At 37.4% G+C, this 14,354-nt stretch overlaps 1 protein-coding gene across 1 annotated transcript in view; it reads left to right on the top strand.

The window, feature by feature from the left end:
- The first annotated feature begins 8,253 nt into the window (after positions 1-8,253).
- HMGCLL1 (3-hydroxy-3-methylglutaryl-CoA lyase like 1) overlaps positions 8,254-14,354 on the top strand; it is a 56,036-nt gene continuing 49,935 nt past the window's right edge. Inside the window, exons 1-2 of the mRNA XM_010168378.1 lie at positions 8,254-8,328; positions 9,323-9,430. The gene's annotated coding sequence lies outside the window, so the exon portion shown is untranslated. The remainder of the gene's footprint in view (positions 8,329-9,322; positions 9,431-14,354) is intronic.

Genomic DNA, 14,354 nt, shown 5'->3' with positions numbered 1-14,354 from the left:
ACAGCTGCATATCATGCCTCAGTTTTCTCTTTTATGAACAAAATTGTATTTTTGTATCAGATAGAGTTCTTTTACTGTTATTTGGATTTTGGTGAAAAGACATTATCCTTTGGGATTACTCTCACATCATCTGGTAGCTGCATCCTCCTCTGGGTGAGGAGATGGTGCCACAGGATCAGAGTTAATGTACAAAGCACTGACTTTCAGACATAGCTTATAACTGCTACTGCTCTAGTCTGGAGCATGTGATACTACTGAGCTCCATCAACAAAGCTTGTACTTACAGTGCTAGCCATTAACAACTACTGCACTTTCTTTTTGGGTACAACTGATAGAAAGGGGCAAAGACAGGGAGCAACAGGCTGCATGCTACTCCCAGCATGTATGACTTGGGCTAAAGAAACGCTCGAGAAGTTATGTCTGAACTGGATGTCGGGGAGCAAGGATCAGATATTTCAGTGACCTCTAGAATAAGAAATTTCTCTCAGTTTAATTGTCAGGGAGCAGTGAGGGCCAGCAGCCCCTCACTGAGGGGAGCTGTGGGTGGTAACAGGGTTGGCAGGTAAATGGGAGAAGTGGGACCCATGCCCTTCCTGAGCAGCACTTAGAGGCCAGAACTCAAGTCATCCAGAATGACTGCAGGTACATATGTTTAGACATTTTTTGCAGGAATAAGCCGAGGTTTATTAACCTGAAGCTAAATAACACTGTTAAACTTTGTCTTCTGTAACTTTGTAAGACCTATTCTAAAGGATTTCCAAAAAGAGTAATAATATATAGGTGGTATTTTGCTTTTTAAAATTTATAACTGTGTGGTCATGAGTAGTGTAGTTAAGAATGTCACTTGAATTTTCTAGTTTTATGTAAGAATATTCTTAACACAGCAACATTTTTTTACAATGTCTGTAGCATTCCCTATTAATGTCATTTGTTACCTTTTGAACTGTCAGTTTGTCATAATTCTGCTCACTTGATAGAATTCTTTTTTCAAAATATTAATTTCTAAATAAAAGCCATAGTTTTTTCTTATTATTTGTTAGTTAATATTTGCACTTTATGACCTTTGTCTTTACCATTAAAGTCTTCTTTGTAAACAGGATTAGATCAAACAGCTGGCCACTCCAGCAGCATAAAAATCTACAGTTTAGTTGAATTCCCTTGTGTTCCAAATCATATTTCTTCTATTTTCATATGAATGAGTTGTACTCTATTGTAAACACCCCTGCAACAATTGAATAAGTGTACTAGCAGATTATATTATAATTTAATAATTAATAGAAATGACAGTAGAAATGTTAGAGATACTACTTTAAAATAGAAATCCCTACAGTGAATTCTCAGATAATCTCCTGATATATGTAAATCACTACTCTTCCATGAGCTCACACAAGCCCTCTAATAAAACTTGTAAGCCCGTTCAAATTAAATCTGAAAAGGTGGACTAAAATAATACCTATAGGTTTAATCCCCAGTATAAGAGAGATGTAGATATATTGGATCAGATCCAGCAAAAGGCCATGAAGATGATTAATGAATTGGAGCATCTGTCATATGAGGAGAGGCTGAGAGAGCTGAAAGTGTGTAGCCTGGAGAAAAGAAGGCTCAAGGGGATCTTATCAGTGTGTACAAATACCTAGTGGGGTGAATAAAGAAGACAAAGTCAGTGACAGGATGGGGTAATGGGCACAAACTGATGTACCCATGTTGTGCACCAAAAAAGGCTGTGGTGGTTTTACCCCTATGGCTTGCCACCAAACACAGTCACTCTCCCACTCTTCACCCCCCAGGGAACAGGGGAGAGAATGGGAAGGGTAAAAGTGAGAAAATTCACGGGCTGAGATAAAAACAATTCACTCACTAAAATAAAATAATAATAATAACAGTAGTAACAGGATACGCAGATGAGTGATGCACAGTGCAGTAGCTCACCACCCACCCACCAATGCCCAACCTGTCCCCAGCCAGCGATCCTGGAGCAGAGACAGTCCTGAAACTGAAACCACAATCCTGGAAGAGTGAGCTCGAGCGATCCCTGAGAGAACGCACCCGCTTTCCGGTCAGCCCTGGTTAACGTACCGAGCATGACCTGATATGATATGGAATATCTCCTTGGCACATCCACATGCCAGTTCTGGGTTTTGCTAATTACTGTGCTCCCCCCATCCTTTGCACTTGCAGACTAGCAAAACACAACGACCTTGGACGGCCAGCAGCAACTGAAACATTACTACTTTATCAGCATTCTTCTCATAACAAATCCTACACTGAAACCAAAACACAGCTATTCTAGCTACTAAGAAGAAAATTAACTCTATCCTAGAGAAACCAAGACAATAGCCTAGGATTAGATTTGCCATTTCATGGGGGTTTTTTGTTTGTTTTTGAGAGCATTATGTTATTGACTCATATTCAGTTTGTTAATAATTTTAATATCCCAGTCCTTTTCTAGAGGACTGTTTAGTCAGGTACTCTCTATCTTGCATTTTACAAAAATCTTTTTGGGGAGGGTCAAAATTATTAAAATGGGGAAATAAGCATGGTAGAATTTGTAAAGGACAACATGCAAAAATTCTTTTAATTAGTCAGTGTCAGATACAATAAGGATAGTCCCAAGTGTTGTGTTATGTCTTGCTTTTATTGAAATGCATGATATTTATTTTTTTAGTATGTCAGTGGAACTTTGAATTCCAGTCCTGTTGTCTAAAGCGTTTGCAACTGCTTTGTTTGTTTTATTTCCATGTTATAATTCAGGTCATGAATATGTAATGATATAATAAGAAAAATCTACTTAATGAAAGCTTTTCAAGATCTAATGAGTTTTTTTGCTAGTCATGCCCTGTTCCTGGCTACTGTTCTCCTGGTGGTCATGTCAGTAGCATACAGAAGAAGCTGTAGGATGAATACTGAGGGATATTCACCAGATGTGTCCCACTGTTTTCTAAATATCTGTGTATATTATTTATATCTCACAGGTGAATCTTCTCCATTTTCCATCTAGTTTACTTGGGAATTAATATTTTATATTGCCTTCCAGTAGTGGGAATTATATAAACAAGTCTCTGCCATACCACTTCAATCATTATTTGATTATGTACTAAGATTTTAATTTCTTCCTGTTTATTTCCTCTATGTCTTGTAAAGTTTAGAGACATCTATGTGTTCAGAAGATTGACCATTGTTTTCTTTGTTCTCCTTCCAGCAATTGTATTATTTATCTCAGAGCCTTCTCCCAGTTTTTGGGCATTTGTCCATGTCACTGCACATATACATATGGAGTTATGATGCCACCTCCCTGCTGATCCTTGTTTAAATCTGCTCTCCTGAATAATTCTTCCTTGTACAAGATGGACCTACCTTTGTTCAGTTGTCCTCTGTGCCAGAACACCACCTTGTGGAAAAGGGAAGCAGAGCTTCATCTTTGCTTGGTTAGAAAGATTGAAAATAAACCTCTAGATTCTTCTCCCTTACTTTTGGGTCCTTTCAATTACTTTTGAGCAGCTCTGGGTGATATTTGCCAGTGCTATTAGTGTCCTTATGAATGAGTTGCATGGACTAAAACTCAGAAAGTTGAAGGAACCTCAGCACCTTTACTAGAAGTAGTGAAGCAGTGACAGAGCTTAAAAAAGTGTGTTCATTTAATTTAATTACATCTATGGTTATGTTAAGAAGATTATACTCCTCTATTAAGGGTTACTAGGATTTTCTATAATAAACTTGAATTTTCAGCTATTTATAGCTCAGGGAAAATGTTTCCATACAGAAATTTGGCATTCATGTCTCAAGCTGAATGGTATGGTTTTCCTTTTTCTATTTTTTAAAAAAAGGCTCTTTGGCTGCATTCTGTTTTGAGGGAGGCAGGTTTTTTGTGGTTTTATATGCTTTTTGTTCCTCCTTGGCAAGGCTTGATACATGGAAAAAACAAATTTTCCAGGCTCTTAGTCTTTCGTGTCAGCTATTTCCTTTTTGATATTTCAAACATTGTACTTTAGTAATCATTACTTTTTAACAGAACCACTATATAATTGAATAAGCAGACACCTCTAAGTATTTACTAGAATTCCTTTTTATACTTTGTTACATAGAAGTACTTCATATAATACAATTTAGTAAATATTTTTTTCTGAAACAAAATTATTTACCTGATATGTTTAGTGTTTAATGTAAGTACTTGTGCATTTCTGGAAAGTTCACCTTTTTTGGTTTCTCTTAAACTAAAAAAACCCCCATTTTTCATTTTTCTGTTCATTTCTACTTCTATTTTCTATTTATTATCTGTAGACCATTTAATGGCATACCTGAAGGTGTCAAAATTCTCTTAAGTTTGTCTCATTGTTGGTTCTGAAAATCCTTCTTTTTACCCAAGGTGATGGTGCACATTTGGAATCCTCCAGTCAGAGTTCAGGGAACTCTATCCCTCAATTCACAAAGCCTGAGTCCTGGTTAAGGTCTAAACACAGAGAAGTGTTTAAATTCTGAATAAATTCTTAAAGACTTCAGTCTGTTTTGTGGATTTGAAGCTTGCCTAGTGAATGCAGATGGCATTGAGCCTGGCACAGAATGTGACTTGTGGCTCAGGTGACTTCTTCAGCTATACTTCAAGTAATATCCGAATATTCTGCAAGTGTGACACTGATCAGAAGACTTCCCAAGAAAGCAGGGAGTCTCTTTTCTTCCTGACAACGTTGTCAAGTACATGGTCTGAATCTTGCAGTTGTCCTATGCTGGGGCAAGAGTTGGACTCGATGATCCTTGTGGGTCCCTTCCAACTCACAACATTCTGTGATTCTATGATACCTCCAGTGTTTTGGAATAATGACCTAACGGCTAGTTATGGAGTATTCATTCATAGGACAGGTGAGATTAAGGTTAAGGGGTACTTCTTTACTCCTCTGATTCAGCTTGGGCCACAGAATGGAAAAATGCAGAGTCATCTTAGCAGAAGATGGTACATGTAGTTTTATAGCCTCTAATTTATTTCTGAGTTTTATCCTTTGATTATGCACTGTAAAATGCATAAATAGTACACAGGGGCCTGAACCTGCCTCCCTTTTACTTGCTTCCTATCTTCATCAATGCAGCACAAAATAATTTATTAATTATGTTGAGGAGAAGGATGATCAAAGCAGAATTTGTGAGATGAATAAGAAACTGGCTGGGGAAGATATAAGAGATAACGTTGAAAGCATGTTTCTTAGACCAAAGAGACATTGCTGGTGGAGATCCTCAGATCTTTTTTTAAAATGTGGTTCTTCTACAGCAGTAACCCAATTTTTTTGAGATAATGTATGTTTGTGTTAAACTATGGTAATCATGTCATGTTAGTCCAGATGTTTTCACCAGAATATATCAAGGTGGTAAGATCTGCTGATGACAGAAAGACAGGACACATTGTCAGTGCCACACTGGATGCCACACAGGAGGAACTGAGTGACCTTGAAGACAGGAACAATCAATGTATTATAGATGAAATTCAATGCAAAACAAGACTCTTCTGGATAAAAACATGAGTATATTATCAACATTCTTCTTATAACAAATCCCACACTGAAACCAAAACACAGCAGTATTCTAGCTACTAAGGTAGTTTGCAGGTGCAGAAGAAACTGGAGGGGAGCATAGTAAAATTAACAGACACAGATTGGCATTTGGATATGCCAGTGGGATATTCCGTATCATACAACATGATGTTCCGTATAAAAATGAGGGTTGGCTGGAAAGTTAGTTTGCTGGAGCTCTCTCTCTCTCTTCTGCTCCAGGATCACTAGATGGGGAACAGGCTGGGCATCAGTTGGCAGGTGATGAGCAATTGCACTGTACATCACTCATTTGTATATTCCATGATTACTGTTATTATCATTACTATTGTCATTAACATTGTATTTCAATTATTAAATTGTTTTTATCTCAGCCCATGAGTTTTCTCGCTTTTACCCTTCTGATTCTCTCCCTCGTCCCATCAGGGGAGGGTGAGCGAGGGGCTGTGTGGTGTTTGATTGCTGACCAGGTTACAGAGAGTCACCTTGTACATGGTTTCAGTGTCATGTTCAAGAACAGTGAATTCCAGTTGGGACTGACTAGTGGATAGGAAGGCTCTAGAGGAAATCAGGGGGTGAGAGACCTGGATGATGGTGCAAAGAGATTGTATGCCTGTAATATCACAGATGGAGAATAAAAATCATTACTTGAATGCCTTTCTGTAATGTCCCTTCCAAACTTCTGTCCCCTGCGAAATCCAAGGGCAGCAGACGTCCCTTGAATGGCTGTGTGAATTGCTGCTGCACGTGTTTAGGCTGTGTGAACTCTTCTGTAAAGACAGGTACAGCTCTTTGATTTCAGCAAAAGTTTTACCACAGTAGAAACTGAATAAGATCTACAGGATTTGGCCTAGAAATTGAACATTTTTGCCACTGCAGTTTTATGGACATTTTTCGTGCTCTAAATTAAGCTTTGGTTCACGTAACCTGTTTTAGCTCTTTTTTTTTTTCTTTTTTTTTTCTCCCTAGTCACAGCTTTGCTCATAGCACAGCTGTGGCATTTGTCTTGTAAGAAGGATCTGATAATCGTGAAATAACCCAGATTTATGCCTGTAGCGCTGCTGAAGCGATGCCATATTTGTGAAAATAACTTAAAAAAAGATAAACAATATGCAGCAGATGTGAAGGTTTTACCTTCACATTTAAATAGGTTGATACTGTCAGCGAGTGTGGGCTTAGTACAGCCTGACAGAGTTTTAACTTGCCAGATGTTCCACATGATCAAATGGATACTGTACAGCTGTTTCCCATTCTTTTTACTGGGCTCAGATAAATACACAGTAAATGCTCTGAAATATATTTATTGGAATTTGGCTCTAGTGTTGCGGCTGTTGCTGCAGAGAACTTGGTTTTATGCACGGGCACCGAGAACGCAGATAGAAACCAAAGGTGCTGTAGGAATGCTTATTTTCTGTTACAGTGAGGAGAAATTAGCAGCTGTTTGGTTGAAACAAGCCTGATGAAACAACCCTCCAATTAGCCAGGGAGGAATTAAAAATGGGGTTTTCATCTGTTTTTGGATGATGTGAGGTTAGTGGCCATATTATGTGCTAGAGAAATGACTTCTGGTCTCTGGGCGATCTGCGACTCCCGCGGGTGGGAGCTGTCCTCCCGGGCTGACAGTGTCATCCTTCCCATGGAGTTTGATTCTCAGGGGAGATGTGGGTGCAGCGGGAGCAGCCGTCCCACAGGTAGCTCATGCTAATCCCAGCACAGGCTCTCAACTGGAATGGAGACACTGGGTTGGATTCTGTATTCAGTGCAATATAGGAAATAAGGCATCTCCAGAGCTCCTGGTGGGGCTGCCTGCATCCTCCTGCCTGCTCATACAGGTGCTGGCAGCATGCCCCAAATTGGCCATTTGATTTGTTTTTTAAAGACACCCAGCTTTTTGGGGGTCAGTCTGAGCATCTGCTCTGAACTGTTTCAGGACTTAAAGGCCCAGGTTAGGTTAACTGCCACACCTGTCAACTTGATTCAATAACAGAGCAGCTAAATAATAAAAGGAAGTTTCATTTCCCTTCACCTGCTTTTTTCTTCTTGTTTCTCCTTCCTCCTCCTCCAGCTCCCTATGCTCTCCTTAGCCCTTTGACCTTACTGCTGCCTTCCTTCCCTCCTTTCACTGTCAGCTGCCTGCTATTCCAGATCTTCCCTTACACCTGGAAAATTCTTCTTCTTGTCTACCAGGGGCCTTCCTTGTTCTCCTTTAAATCCTTCTTTAAAACCTTCATCTTCAGGCAGAGGAATTACTTTCATCTTTCATGAATAATCTCTTCAACATTTCTTGACTGCTCTGTTCTTTTCAGATTTATAGCCTGGTCTTGCAAACATTTACAGAGAAGTAACTGTTCAGTTAAATCGAAAACATTCAGTTAGAAGTTTGGAGGACTGGATTGTTCGTTGGGAGGCTTTTTGAAATGGGAATATTTCTCACTCTGTAAAACACAATGTTCATTTATGACTTTATGTACATTTTTATAATAAACATTTGTGGTCTCAGAGGAGCAGTGGAACATGCACACAGATTACTTCTGCTTTTTATTCCCTAACTCAAGGTGTGGAACATGTTCTCACAGATTTTTAAAGGCCATGAGCAAAGCTGCTGTTGACAATATGACTTTATACCCAGAATCATATGAGAGGACCAGGTACAAGGTGTACCCTTGATCTTAGTGACCTTCATTGTTTTGTGGTTTAGTATTGATTTGTATTTCAGGAATCTCAAGCATCTGGACTGCCTGAGTACATAAAGATTGTAGAAGTTGGGCCAAGAGATGGATTACAAAATGAAAAGGTAATTTTTCTCTTTGTTGAGGGTGTTTTTTGACATGGATATCAGCATTATTTTAATTGTGTAAAATACATATATCCTGCTAATTGTGTTTCTTCCATTTTGTGCTATAAATATATTTATTGTTTTTATTTGTTAACAACTGCCTTGTATATTAGAATAAAAGTATATTACTACGTAGCCAGATGTTAAATCATATATTTTCCTGCTATACTTGGTTAACTAGCCTTTCTGTTACTCTACTGCCATTTTTCTCTCTGGTCTGTGTCTTGCCAATCAATCACATTCTGTGACGACATAACTGGTAAATACCATGAAACACTGGCTATCTTCATAATATGTGTTTGTGCTACATGTGCTACTATAATAGGAATAGTACAATAGGTTTTGTCACACTTTCTGCTGAACAGGCATGGAAGGAAAAAGAAATTACTCTTTGGATAATATTTTCCTGAAGAGTTGTTAGGGAAGCATGGAAGAAGATTCAGAGAGACTATATAAAATAGGATACATGTATCAAAACAGTAATCTCTTTCCACAAACAGGAGGATAAACTTACATATATCATTGTTACTGATATCAAAGGTGTCAATAGTATAAGCAGAATAGGAGAATTACCTTGCCTCAGCTGCAGAGCTTTTTTTTTTTAATTTATTTTTCTCTGGTTGGATTATTCTGTGTTACTATTTCCTTTGTCACTTCTTTGCTAGGTTGGTGATTGGTTACTAACAATTAGTGAGGCTAGATCTATAACAAATTATGTGGAAGTGCTTCTTCATTCTTTTGTGGTGGACAAAAAATGGAGTAAGATCATGTATATTTTCCTAGTGTTTTCCTTATGCGGTAGTTTTCCACTGTCATGAAACAGTATAGTTATGGTATAGTGTATAGTTCATTAATTAAAAAAAACAAAAAGTATTGATTATATGCTAAGAACATTTCACTTACAAAAGTTTCTTACCACATGAAATACTTTAATATATCTCCACATCCATAGGTGATAGTACCAACTGATACCAAAATTGAGTTAATCAACCGGCTTTCCAGAACAGGCCTGCCTGCAATAGAAGTGACCAGTTTTGTTTCATCCAAATGGGTGCCTCAGGTATGTAAAATCATCACCATTCAGAACTATCTAAATTTAAATGCCATTCCATGCAGTGGAGTTTTACAGTAGAATAGCCTGTATAATTATACAAGAAAATGGAATAGAAATAATATGTTGTTTATTTGTAAAATTGGGTGCTGTTGTCAGACACCATTTACACAGTTTTCAAGTTTTCTGCTTTTATTCAGGTCAGCTGAAATTGGGCTAATTATTAAAAAGTAGTCAAAACTGAAGAAAAGACAGCAAGCTGTGCAGAAAGCTGGTTAAATCCCTAACTCAGCTGAGCAGGTTAGGGAGCAGGTTTCTCGGGAAGGGAAAGGGAACTGGAAGCCAAGCACAGTAACAAGGAGAGCAGAGGTTGCAGCCTGGTTGACCAAAGGGCAGTCAGCCCAGCAGTCTGTGAGAGCAGAGCAAGTCTAGGGAGGGTAACCAGGGCAGCCAAGAGCAGGGCTACAGGTGTGTCTGCAGTGATGCAGCAGGTGCAGAGTCAAGCCAGGAAGTCAGCTCTGCGAGGCATAGTCAGGATCCAGTCAGTAAGGTACATCATGGCCAAGCACCAAGTTTCTTCTGAGTGAAAAGGGAGGGTAGGACAAGTTAAGACCTAACAGAAATCTTTGGGGGAGCCTCTACTGATCTGCTTTCCAGTTTTATTAATGAGCTCCAAGGCCGATTGAGGCTTCTGAAGTTGCTGTCTTCTTATGAATGAGCTGGCCTTGAGCGCAGGCAGCTAAACTCTAAGAAGGGGAGTGTTCCAGGCCCTGAGCAACAGAAATGCTGGGAGTGCAGTTTGCTGTGGTTTACTACATAGGGTGTGAGAAATCTGTCATCACTCTTCAAACATAAATAATTTAGCAGGTGCTTACCTATTTGCCTCTTGAAGCATGAGGGCAGGAATTTGGATGAGCGTGTATGTGCAAGGGACAGCAGTAAATAGGGAGTGGCAGAATTGGGTTACAGGATGCTGAGCGGTGATAAAACATGGGGACAATGTATCAACCATCTGAGTAAAGGGCAGCTGGCATATGGGATGCTGAGTGCAAACATAGTGATAAAGATTTGAGAATGTGAAGCTGTTGAGATGCAGAGTACTGAATTTGAGTATCCAGATGAACTGCAGTGGGGCTGATCTCTGGGCAACAGTCATGGTGGAGGAGACTTCTGCTGAAAGCAAAGTCAGTTCAGAGACCTGGAATCAGAGAAGGAAAACCTAGATGCACAGGGCTTGTGCAAACTCAGGAAACTTCTGTACAGAGCTCTCTAACACCAAACCAAGGGAATAGACTCTCCAGGGGAGTTTTGTGGACTGTCCCTAGGGGTTTAACCCCTCCCTAGGGGTTGTATAGACTGTCGTGGAAACTTGACTGTTCCATGAAGCCAAACACCATTTTTTATCTGCTGCACTTCGTGCATTTTAGTGTATCTATCCACCATGCAGTCCTCCTTTTCCAAACACTAACACTGTTAACATACACACACATACAAACACACATACACTTACATGTAAAGGATGCTAGTTAAGGAGAGATGTTGCAGATTCTATCTTGATTTTGGATTTACTCACGAAGAGGCAGTGACTTTCTGCAGTTAATAACATAGAGAGAATTCTTTACAATCAGTTATAACATTGTACTGTGGAATGCAGGCAAAGAAAGTACTTGTGCATTTTATTTTGCTCTTTACTTATGTAAACATTCAGTTGTAAATAAAGAATTGGGATGGTGACACATTATTATTCTGATTTAATATTGTTCCTACCTCTTTTCTACTCTTCTGAAAACTAATACTCATTGATGTAAAAAAGAAAGATAGCATGGCTTTTTTTCTTTTCTCCTAAGTGAAATTTCATTTTCCACATTTGGAAGCATGTTTGGAAGATCTAAATTTGGGTCTTTTGTGTATGTTGTAGTAGTAGTAGTAATTAGCCACATTAGTTATTTTGCAGATCTAACACTTTTAGCAGCCGAACTGAGTTTTGATGAATCATAATAATTTACTTATTATTTTTCCAAAATTAATTTTTACATTTGATACAATTCAGCAGAAATCCCAGTCTTTCTAAAGTCAGCGGCAAAACTACATTGGCATTAGGAGTGACAGGTTTTCATTTGAGATTTAACACTGCAAATTCAGGCTTTGTCCTGAATTATACTAGGTAGCTCCTGTTTATGCAAACTTAATCATTCCCTGAAAGTAGGAAAAAAGTCAATACTTGTCTGTATCATTTAAAATCATTTTCAAGAAATTACGCACTTGTTTGCACAAAAGCATTTGAGTACTTACATGTTTAGTAAGGACCACACAAGTTATTTACAAAGTAAAACATGAAATTAATTGATTTGAGAAAATACTTCAATCTTTAACGTTGCTTGTTGCATATCTTCTGTCAAAATTGTCCTTTTTAAACTGAAAATGCATCCTGGGCCTGGACTGTACTCCAGGCTTTCCTCTGAGAAAAACATGATAGGATCATACTTTTTCTTATTCATGAGTCAGCAGAGCAAACTGGATGTAAAGCACTCTCTAAGGGACTCCTTTGATTTATTTCAGTGTTCCCAAGATCACTAGGGAAGGGCCTAAAGGAAGGATAAGAGGAAAGGGGAAGAGAACAGTGACAATGCAGAATTTCTTTTGTGTCAGTGCAGGGGCAATGAGTTTTCAGATTGTGTCTGTTAAAAGCATCTAGGCTAAGTTTTTCCAAGTGCCATCAAACTTAGGCAGTTACAGCAACAGAGAATAATGTAGGGGTTTTTAAACATTAGAAAGAAAAGTCTACAGCAAAGGTGGATTTCTTTCTTTCTTGTTTAATTATTTCCTTTTCTTGTGAGCTGTTAGGTGTACCAAATTTAGCACAGGTTTGTCAGTTTTGGAAAAAAAGGAACAAGCCCTCCTAATCTTAAATTTATGAGTGAATACTGTATTTTAATGACTTAATTTGTGTTTAAAAAGTTTTTTATTTGAAAGATAAGATTGTGTTGCTTTGATAGGGAGTGCAGTCTTGACTGTCTTTTCTTTGCTCCTTTCTTTTTTCTTCTCATAGGTCATGGGAATAGAATTCACTGTTATGTTTAGATCACTCATTCACTTATTTCTTTTTTTAGTTTTTAAAGCTCTTTTATGGTTTCCCATCCACTGTTTTTTTGGGCAGAGGTTATTTTACTGAAAAAAAAAATAAAAGAGAAAGTTCCACAGTAGTGAGGTGCCATATAAAACAGGATCCCACACCTATAATGTAAACGGCCAAAAATTATAAATACCTACCATTAGAAAGCTTATTTTTAAAGAAATTTGGAAAAGAAATATTTTATTACAATTTAAAATCTTATAACACACAATATGTGTTAAAATGGGATTTTACTTACAGGAAAAATAGTAATGGGACAAATGTAATACATATAATATTATTCGGACCTGGAAGCTTTGTAGAGTTTGAAAAAGTGTCATTTTGGTTTTCTAGGATGTTTTAACTCAGGCTGTAATTTTAAAGTGTGGAATTAGTTCCAGCATTTGCCATTTAATTAATCATTTGGTTTCAAACATTCTTCCCAGCCCTGAAAAATGTAGATACTATTTATATTAAATTAAGGAATGAAAAATTGTTCTTAAAAAACTTAAGACATTACCAAATGTTTTTTTGTGAGGTTATCGGTTATGTTAGGTGATCATACTTATTTAGTTTATGTAGAAGCAATTATAAAAAGTTGCTTTGTGCCATTACTTCTTTCTCGATGAGAAATGAGTTGTGTCTGGCTATATGACACTTTTCATACCATATATCCACTTCCTTATCGATACATGTTGGGCTTACATTTGAGGAGGCATACGTGCATTTTTCTGATATTTTTAATCCATTCATTTTCATAGTAGGAAAACAGTGACAGGAAGATTCCAGGTTGCCAGTAGTATGGTCACTTAATCATCTGGTATAATTTGATATAATATATTTAGAATTGTGGTACTGCAAAGCTATCAGTAGAGTATCTGTTGAAAATAAGGAGTAATAAAAGGTTTATAGTTCATATGTCCTTTCATACGATTCTCCTCCAATGTCTTTTCATCAGTGTGGAAAGAATCAGAAATCCACTTGAATATTGTTTGCTTGGAAGATTGCTTTTATGAGAGCTGATTTAAAAAACATTTTAAATACATGATTAATTTTTTAAAACTCAAAATCTGTAAGACATGACATATGAAGGGTATGTTTCATTAACTGTATTGTTTTCAGGCATGTACACCATTAAAAAATAAATACATTTTTCCTCAATTTCTTTCAAGAAAATGTACTTGTATAGATAATCTACAGTTTATTACATGAATAAGTCTTTCATTCACCTTCTTGATTAGTATATGGAGTGTATTTAATCTTGAGTGAGAGAAGTGTAAGAAAAAAGGCAGAGTTTCTCTTATGAGAGGAGACTAAGGAAAACAAATGATTGAATAAAGTAATGGTCTTTGACCTTCACTGTAATAAAGAAGCATTTTATTATTTTGAGAGAAAATTCTAAGTATATTAAAAATGTTGCACAATGCAGAGAACTGGATTTTGCTATATTTTTAAGGATAGACTTGTGATTAGTCTTTTCAAATATGCTGATTACAGTGTTTAGTAATTCAGGTTCACTTATGCTTAAGATTGTGAAGATGCATTTTTCGGAGTGCTGAAGTTTTAAAGATTTGAATGGTTTTTAAAATGTCAGTTATTCTGTTAATTCCACATATTGAGTCCATTGAGGTAAGTTTAAAGTTGCAACAGCAAGTCTGTCAGTTTATGACGCAAATTGTGTTTTTACAGGTACACACAAAAAGAAACATCATAAAATTCTTATCCTCAACTCTATGTTCATGGAGAACTGTAAAGCTTGCAACTCAAATACTCAAAAGTTAAGAAATTAAGAAAAACCCATGTTGTTACACTTTTTGTGTG

This window comes from Antrostomus carolinensis, unplaced genomic scaffold (genome assembly GCF_000700745.2).
Source record: "Antrostomus carolinensis isolate BGI_N321 unplaced genomic scaffold, ASM70074v2 scaffold2135, whole genome shotgun sequence".
Taxonomy (NCBI): Eukaryota; Metazoa; Chordata; class Aves; order Caprimulgiformes; family Caprimulgidae; genus Antrostomus; species Antrostomus carolinensis.
The sequence above is the reverse complement of the archived record's forward strand: the minus strand, read 5'-3'. Positions and strand labels throughout refer to the sequence as shown.